Source organism: Oculina patagonica, chromosome 1 (assembly GCF_052425735.1).
Source record: "Oculina patagonica isolate OP01 chromosome 1, crgOcupat, whole genome shotgun sequence".
NCBI lineage: Eukaryota > Metazoa > Cnidaria > Anthozoa > Scleractinia > Oculinidae > Oculina > Oculina patagonica.
Genome location: NC_135758.1, coordinates 42,169,626 through 42,179,873, shown reverse-complemented (window position 1 = coordinate 42,179,873; position 10,248 = coordinate 42,169,626).

Sequence of the window (10,248 nt, the reverse complement as noted above, 5' to 3'; positions counted from 1 at the left end):
ACAGACAGACAGAGACAGACAGAAAATGGAAATGGTTGTATGTCTTTGTTCTATTCAATTTTTTTAATCCTTCGAAGTACTTAGGAGTTTTGTATGCTCCCAGATTGCGAAAGTCATAAAAAATAAGTAGAAATGTGAATATTTTATTGCTTGATCATGAATCACATCAAGCAGCGACATATGTATTTGGTAATATTTTTCTAGTAGAAGCCTTGACCTTATTTTCTCACGTTCTGTAAATGACAAAAACCGTTTTACCTATTGTACAATTTTTTTATTAATTTTTGTTCACCTTTGTTTGACCAAACCAGGAACGCAAGTATTCTTTTAAATTCAGCTTGTACAAACGACTGCTCTTAACTTGTAAACAACATAGTATTCATTTGTGGAAAGGGTTCGAGCTTATGGTGCCATGCTGCATTGTATTCTGCGACCTGCCATGACTTCTGTGAAGCGTTCAATCCAATGTCGGTCTATTTACCCTGTTGTAATGGTCTCAGAGGACCACTCGTTGGAACATTTATTGGCGAGAGAAAATTTAAACTTGATTCAAGTCACATAAAATCGCTCCGAGCGGAACGTGGTTATATCAATGATCGAGGATCTATTCTGGAAATTCGCAAGAATTATGAAGAACAGCTGTGTTACGTCTGCCCTCGAATTCGTGGTTTGATGTTTTACAACATTGTTCACAAAATGGATCGGACGGACGGAGTTTCATGGCGCATTTAAACACGATGAAGTAACGCGTAACCAATATACTGCTATTCAATGGCAGTAAGATACTTTGAACTTTTTTTTAATGTAAGCAAAAGGTCTTCAGTATTGTTTGTTTTGAATGCACTAGAAATTGCATTCATTAAAAATACATTTTTGCATTTACGAACGTCTGCCAGTCTGACTTTTTTTCGCTTTGTAACCGAAATGACCTGTGTGCATTCTTTTGTTCACGAGTAAAACATCTCACTCAGTCGCCAGTGAAGGGTAATGTAAGGGGTCGGTGACGTTAGGGTGTTATGCTTTGTTTGAGTCACGATATTGCCGGATAAAAAAAGGAGCCGTGATTTTATTGTCATGCTTTATTTGAGAACCATAGGTCAGTATTGCTGGATTAATAAAAGAGGGGCGGTGACTAATGAACGGGGTGGATATAAAGGGGGAAGCGATAAACGGCTCATTACTTGTTGAACTGATCACGTCTGAGTGCTGAAAAAAGAAGCAAGATGGCAGAACAGAAGAAGCAAAAGACAACTAAAGCGAATGCATGGACATAAAACTGGGAACCCCAGCATCAAGTGAGTATGGATGAATGTTGGCAGAAGTTAGGTAGGTAGGTAGGTAGGTAGGTAGGTAGGTAGGTAGGTAGGTAGCGACAGACAGACAGACAAACGGATAGCGACTGACAGACAGACGGATAGAGACAGACAGACAGACAGACAGACAGACAGACAGACAGACAGACAGACAGACAGACAGACAGATAGATAGATAGATAGATAGATAAATAGAGGTAAAAAATCGTATCAATTTAACAATAAATTAACCTGATGGGGTGGAACCGCATGCAAATGACCCCATAAAATATTTTTTTTTAAAAGATTTAATTACGAGATTGCAGTTTGTGTGACTTGTGTGTTTAATCTACATTTTAAATTTAATTCCATTACCCCACAGCACCCAAACCAACGGCAGAAACATTTGTAAAAAGAATCGTGCACGCAATATTAAAAGAAACTGAAACTGTACAATGTTGTGTAACTCTCAAAAAAATATGTTGTGTGACTGTTTTTATCTTTCTAGTCATGTCATCCAAGTGCTACGTATGTAAGCAGAACCGACCCTGCTGTGGAAAAACTCTCCACAGTTTGTACTCTGAGAGACACTTTAATAAACTTACAAAAGTGGACAATCAACTGTCTAGAAAATGGATCCGTGGCCCCGTATGGATCACGTGCTGTGGGTCCTATTATGGAAAATATTATGACATCGAATGTCAAAGAAAACATTTCATTTTTCTCGGCGATACCATGGAACAAGCATTGATTAGATTTAAATTAGCACTATCGATTGCGATAGGTATAAAGAGATAGATAGATAGATTAAGATAGACAGACGGACGGATAGAGACAGACAGACAGACAGATACATGGAGGTATAAAATCGTATCAATTTAAAGATAAATTATACCGATGGGGTGGAACCGCATGGAAATGACCCCATAAAATATATATTTTTAAAGATTTAATTACGAGATCGGTTGCCACGGGCATAGTGGGTAAATGTCCTGTAAAAAGATTTTGGTAGTTATGAGGAAAAGAAGCAATCATGTAATCATGGCATAACCAATACTGTAAGGTGGGGATGTGTGTGATAATTTTTTTTTTTAATTTTTCTTGATATTTATACACTTAACATTACATAGGTGATTGAATTAAAAAAAGGAACAAGTATTAAATTTACAATTAAGTAACAGATGATGGCAATTTCTTACTTAATTGTGTGTGTGATAAAGATAAATAGACAGATAGACAGATACAGATAGATAGAAAGATAGACAGACAGACAGACAGATAGACTGAAATTGTATCACTCAATGTTTCCTGTTTTGAAGGCTATTTCGACTTAATTGGCACAGACGAAAATTCTATCAGGCTTAATAACGTCTCGTTTGAAGAAGTTGCTTTCTTGCTTATAGTTGAACAGGATCGGGCTCAGTGCCTTTCCTAGTGACAGCTTTGTCAAGAAAGACTGTAATCCGCCCTGTTATGGAGCCCTTGCGAGTTACAGTTTTCCAAACCAAATATCGCGGCCAATCTTTTTTTCTTTGACAGTGAAATAAGGGCACAGCCTCACCACAGCATCCACTTCATTTGCTGATACATCTTCCAGCAGCGATTTTCTATCAAAGATTAGATCTCTATCAAACGCCTCTTCGCCTTCAAGGCTGACAAAGAAACTAAATGTAACCAGCCATTCGCCATTTTTCAAAAAAGCAGATGTGTTAATCTTTTAATCTTGTCCGCATTTCGTACAGCAAGGTGTGGTAATGCTAATAATATTCTTTTCATGGTAAGTGAACATGCATGACACGTGGCTTGTAATCACTCTTTAAAAGCTATAGTGTCTAGTTTGCGCCATTACACTTCTCGGATAGCTGAAAGATGGATGCAGCGAATCAAAGGGTGAATATCGAATTGAATTATGAAGACTTCTCCTTGAACACAAGCAAGACGTTACAAAATCAATACTGTCAACACTCCGCCTATATTACGCTGCAAGCAGTTTTTGGAACAAGAGGGTGAAAATAGACGGGCTCAAAATTCGGAGAGGTTTACTTCCTAGGGCAGTGCATGTAGAAGATGGAGAGATAAGTTTTGGACACAAAACCTCGGAACTTGAAATAGAACACTGTGGTCGAGCTGTAGAAACAAGCCCGCACGCAAGAGGAAGGCAAAGAAAATTTAGATGTTGATATAAGTGATTTCCTTTATTTGCACTATACATAGTTTCTTCTGTTGGCACACAATTTTATATATTTCATATTAGATTTTATATTTCCAACTTATAGTTGGTTTGGGTGTTTTGAGTGATTCAGCATGTTATACGCCCTCCTCTATGCAATTTGTCCCTTGGCAGGCCGCTGTCTCAAATCGTACCACAGTGCGTCTGTCCCATCCAGTATTCGACATACCTTCTCCAACCAAACTCAACACAGTGGTCTTGGCTGACCTTGATTTAACCATGGCTATGTTGGATAGAGAACTGACGTCTATTTTGATTGCTAATGACCAAATCGACTCGCTTACAACTAGAACCGCAATGATTTCCTCAGACTATACATGGCAGGCGTCACTTGAGGCTTTAGCCTACTCAGCTGCCTGGGAATAACTTATCTTATTTTCCAATACAGACAACATGGCATATCAAAACGAGGGAACCGCCGCTGTCAATGCTGTCAATGCCCATGAGGTCCCTCCGGAAGACCAGCGGCTGGAGCTGATGACCCACCAAGACAGGATGGAGATCAGCACCTTCACGAACACCCTGATAACCAAGCTATGAGAGTTTAGTGACTATATAAGAGTCTGGGATGATCAGGACCGATCAAGCCGGCCCAAAGTTTCGATGAACTTTGGCCTTGACCAGATTTGCCAATTGACAGTGACATTTTCTATTTCAAATTCTGTTCGCCAGATGAAGAAGAAATCATAGAAAGAGGGAAAGAGAATGAGCAGACAGAAAGATGATTGAAGACAGAGAAAGGCGTGACAGAGTACAGAGAGAGAGAGAGAGAGAGAGAAGAAAGTAAAGAGTGTGATGAGAGAGAGAGTTCGCAAGAAAATTGTTAAAGATTTTGACAAAACCTCTTAAATAGGGGTTCAAAAATAGTCGTTTTCCCCCACGCAAATCCTTACATTTCGACTGCGGTGTTGCACACAATACGGACGGATGGTATCTCAGTTATTTTATAAAATAATAATTTAAACAGTTAAAACGCGTATAGATCAAATAAAAATAAAGATTATAAATGTCGCTCCGCGAGGCAAGGGAGAGTACTTTCTTACGTATTCTTTTACTTTTGGATTCTATTTTATGATCCTATGGGTTTTTTTTTCTCACATGTCACGATTTACTTGCAGAAAAACCAAACATAATTGTTCCATGGCCAGTTGTGAGGACAGTACCAAGTCATGTCATGTGGTGTTCTGCTGGGGGGTTTCCACCTATTAACATGTCATTGCTTTGGAACTCTACATCCTTGGCTAATGGAATTGGAAGGGTAATAAAAACAGCAGACAAGGAAGATATCTACACTTGTTTCGCTAGGAATGAGGCCGGCACAGACTCAAAAGAGTTCCCAGTAACATTTGTAGGTGAGTCTCTCCTTTTTTTATTAGTCACACCTATTTAATAGATTTAGACAAACCTAAAAGCGCCCGGTTGGACCTGTTTCACGCTCAACTAGAGCGCAAGGATATTGCTTCAGAGAGTCGATGGACATTAACTCCGCTGAATTTTCCACCTTTCCCAGAAGAAAATCTTGAAGAGAAGCCTGAAATAACACGACCAGTGACCAATGAACTTTTTAATGAAATATATAGTTTACTTTATGATAAAAGGTAAATTTTACAGCTTAAAACGATTGAACACATGTTCAATTCTTCAGGAAATTGTTCGCTTTTTTTATTGAATGAAATACACACATTTACAGTAAATAGACACACACAAAATACAGGAAATAAAGTTCGCTTAGTTTCAGAAAAAATGTGGTAAATAGCATTGTTGCTACGGGTATATCTTTGTAAATAAATATATTTTTCCTGTAAGTCGGGCACCGGTCATTAGGACCAGAGGCAAAAATCCCACAGTGTATACATTTAGGTTATTAAAAATAAAAGGATTTTGGACACTATCTGCCATTTGTCATTTTGACTTCTGGTCCCTGTCAATAAAACTCACTTGCATAACACCAAAACGAAGCTTAGCCCGTAGGAACACCAAAATGAGGCTTCTCTTTAGGAAAATTAGGTCACTTCAGCTTTTTTACATGCGGTCATGATGTTATCCCCCATTATATGTGCAACATGAAAGCGAGGTTTTTGCCAGAAATAATGTTGGAAGAAACCCCGCCACAAAGTCCATCGGGCAATTCATCTACCAATTTTTTGTCAGAAGTTAGAACTAAATGCGTAGAAATTTGAATATTTTATTGCTTAAGCATGAATCACATCAGGCAGCGACATATGTTACCCTATGCAACATCTGGGTCAGCTACCTTTGTTTCTTCAGAGGCAAGTAATGTAAAAGGTTTAATAGATAAAACTATTATCGTAAAGATCAAAGTAAAATAATTTTAAAGAAAAAGTTTCATTATACCATTGGGTACCATGGTTTGTCTGGTAGCCGTTGTAAGGTATACCTTTTTGGTATAATACCTTTTTGTATTACTTGTAGTATTAAAAAGATAATAGATAGATAGACAAACAGACAGACAGATAGATAAATAGATAGACAGACAGATATCAAAATAGATAGATAGACAGACAGTTGGACAGACAGACAGACAGACAGACAGAAAGTGGAAATGGTTGTATGTCTTTGTTCTATTTAAATTTTTTTAATCCTTCAAAGTACTTAAGAGATTTTTTTTCCCCCAGATTGCGAAAGTCATTAAAAATGCGTAGAAATGTGAATATTTTATTGCTTGATCATGAATCACATCAAGCAGCGACATATGTTACCCTATGCAACATCTGGGTCAGCTACCTTAATTTGTTTCGCGAGAGGTTAGTAATGTAAAAGGTTTAATAGATAAAACTATTATCGTAAAGATCAAAGTAAAATAATTAAAAAAAAAAAGATTCATTATACCATTGGGTACCATGGTTTGCCTGGTAGCCGTTGTAAGGTATTGCTTGTAGTATTATAAAGATAATAGACAGACAGACAGACATTCTGCCTAAAGTCGACGGCACCAGTTGGTGCAAACAAGGAGCCAACACGGCCATACGTACATGGCAAGTTATGCTACAAAAAAAGGTCAATGTGTGGTTTAAAAATTAGCGATTTGCTGTGTTGCTTGATTTGGGATATGCTTCAATCAGGTACAAGGATGGCACTGACAAGACAAATCGACTAGAGGGCTTTAAGGACTGTACCATTAGAGAGGCAGCAGAGCGAGTAAGCAAACAACTTAAGGGGATGGTACCCAAGTGGGCTGAGCTCGTCAAGTCGGCCCAAAGTTTCGATGACATCACTTCCAAGAACCTTCGTCTTGACAAGATTTGCAAATTGACATTGACATTTTCAATTTCGAATGCCATTTGCCAGGTTATTAGATCGACACTTCCAGGTGAACACCCTTTTGATGTGGAGGTCATCACCAATAGATTGTCTAGCTCGATTTTCAAGGGTCTTTTTTTTACTTCTATGACATTGACAGACAGACAGACAGACAGGCAGACAGACAGACAGATAGATAGATAACACAGACAGACGGACAGATAGATATAGATAGATAGACAAACAGACAGACAAATAGATAAATAGATAGACAGACAGACAGATATATAAATAGATAGATAGACAGACAGTAAGACAGACAGACAAACAGAGACAGACAGAAAGTGGAAATGGATGTATGTCTTTGTTCTATTCAGCTTTTTTTAATCCTTCAAAGTACTTAAGAGTTTTGTATGCTCCCAGATTGCGAAAGTCATTAAAAATGAGTAGAAATGTGAATATTTTATTGCTTGATCATGAATCACATCAAGCAGCAACATATGTTACCCTATGCAACATCTGGGTCAGCTACCTTTGTTTCTCGCGAGGTTAGTAATGTAAAAGGTTTAATAGATAAAACTATTATCGTAAAGATAACAGTAAAATAATTTAAAAAAAAAGTTTCATTATACCATTGGGTACCATGGTTTGTCTGGTAGCCGTTGTAAGGTATTACTTGTAGTATTAAAAAGATAAAAGACAGACAGACAGACATTCTGCCTTAAGTCGCGGCACCAGTTGGTGCAAACAAGGAGCCAACACGGCCATACGTACATGGCAAGTTATGCTACAAAAAACGGTCAATGTGTGGTTTAAAAATTAGCGATTTGCTGTGTCGCTTGACTTGGGATACGCTTCAATCAGGTACAAGGATGGCACTGACAAGACAAATTGACTTGAGGGCTTTAAGGACTGTACCATTAGAGAGGCAGCAGAGCGATTAGGCGAACAACTTAAGGGGATGGTACCCAAGTGGGCTGAGCTCGTCAAGTCGGCCCAAAGTTTCGATGACATCACTTCCAAGAACCTTCGTCTTGACAAGATTTGCAAATTGACATTGACATTTTCTATTTCGAATGCCATTTGCCAGGTTATTAGATCGACCCTTCCAGTTGAACACCCTTTTGATGTGGAGGTCATCACCAATAGATTGTCTAGCTCGATTTTCAAGTGTCTTTTTTTTAGTTCTATGACATTGACAGACAGACAGACAGTATCTCCAAGTATAGGAGATTGTTACGTTCTCTCAGGCGTTTGGTGAACATTGCAAAACCTAAGATACATAAGATAGAATAATATAGATAGATGAGACAGACAGACAGACAGACAGACAGACAGACAGACAGAAGAAGAAGTAGATAGATAGATAGATAGATAGATAGATAGCTAGATAGATAGAAAGGAATATTCTAATAATAAGAACAATGGATCATGTAGAAAGATTTCACATCATGCGGGTTGCTCCAATTAGTTCCTCTTATTTTTATTTCACAAGAAACGAGGTAAAAAATGTTATCACTTTAACAATAAATTACCCGGATGTGGTGGAACCACACCAAAATGACCCCCATAAAATAGTTTTTAAAAAAGATTTAATTACGAGATCAGTTGCCACAGGCATAGTGGGTTGTCTTGTAAAAAGATTTTTGCAGTTATGAGGAAAAGGGGCAATCAAGTAATCACGGCATACCTAATACTGTAAGGTGGGAATGTGTTTGTGTGTGTGGGATAAAAATAGATAGACAGACAGACAGGCAGACAGATATTCTTCAGAAATTCTCTCTCCCGTTACAGAAACGCGGAATTCCAACCGAGCAGACAGGAGGGGGAGATCTTTTCTCCCCACCAATCTCTCAAAAGGCATTGATCAACAGGTTCCACAATTGTGTCCTTCAAAACCAGGTTTTGTCGATTTATCTTTCGATTTGTTAAGATGTCGATTTATCTTTTGAAAAATGGAATTGTGGCATCAATACAGAAGTTGAAGAATGACAAGAAAACTGCTTATAGACAACTTTGATGTGTTGCTTCTCAGTTTCAAAATCGTCTTTCATATTGAAATGAGCTTTTATCATTAAAAACACTCCATGCTTTTCATTGAGTTCTCTTTCGTGGACTGGAAAAATTAATACCACCTGCATTTTACGACTGTCTTCATGGATAAAAAGAAGTCTACAAGTAAAGATCCTTCTTACATGAAAAAATGGAGGGCCGAAAACAAGGAAAGAGTTCGACTTTACCAGGAAAAGTACCGTGCAACGCACCTTGAAGAAAATAAACTTTATATGCGAAGGTACAGGGAGAGTAAAAAGCCAAAACCTGTCGATAAAGGGAACGTTGTCCAGCAAGCTATGGATCTTGCTTTTCAAACTTTTAACCCAGCGGAGGAATTAACTGCGGAACTTTTTTTAACCTCCCGGAGAATTTAACAGATAATCCTTTTCAAAAAAGAAAAGCAATAAGCTTCATTATTATCATCATTACTATTATTACTATTATTATCTTTTTATTATTTATATTTTTATTATTATTATTACTATTATTATCATTATTACAATTATTATTATCATTATTAGTATTACTATAACTGTTATTATTATTATTTATCATTTTTATTATTATTATTACTATTATTATCATTATAAGACATTATTTATAATAGTGCTTATAATTGGTTTAATTCCAAAATATTATCATTCACATTGTTTTGCAACTTGCTTATTAGATTTTGTCGGATTTTCAAAGAAACTATTTTTTGTCTCTATTCTATTTCAAAAGAAAATTATTGTTACCAATATGTCTTTTTTATGAGAAAACGATTAGTACTTTTAAAATTAGTTTTGATTTGTCTAAAATGGTGCTGACAAAGAGTCTGTCAGACTTAATAACTTCCTTTAATAAGTTGTAGGGGACTAGATATCAACATGCCTTCATCAAAGGGAGTTTCCAGAAAGCGAGTGCAGAGATGAAAGGAACTTAACCAGGATAAGGAACAGAATTGCATGTACATTTGTAACCAGAAAAAGACATCTTGTACTAAAAGCTCTAGAATAAAATAAGAACAGCAGAGAAAAACAGAAAGAGATAAAGAGCAAGTATAGAGAAAAGCAAAAAGCAATCAAGGCAAGATTCCTTCAGTTTAAAACAGTGCGATCTATGAAGGGAATTTTAAAATCTTTATAATATTACTTCATTTATTCTTATTATCTAAATTCTCAAACACTTTTAACATAAGCTTTTATTACTTTTACTTGATAATCGTTTTTAAACAATTTCCAAATGAATTATAAATGTTGTAAACATATTAAGGAAACATTTTGAATGACAACAATAAATGCAGCTAATTCATTCATTTAGAAAATATTTATAACTATCTGCACTTTGATAGTTACACCAGTTAGTTTTCCGGAAAGGGAGACTAGGCTTGGAGGGATCTAGAACTAGAGAAGGGAAGAGAGGATAACA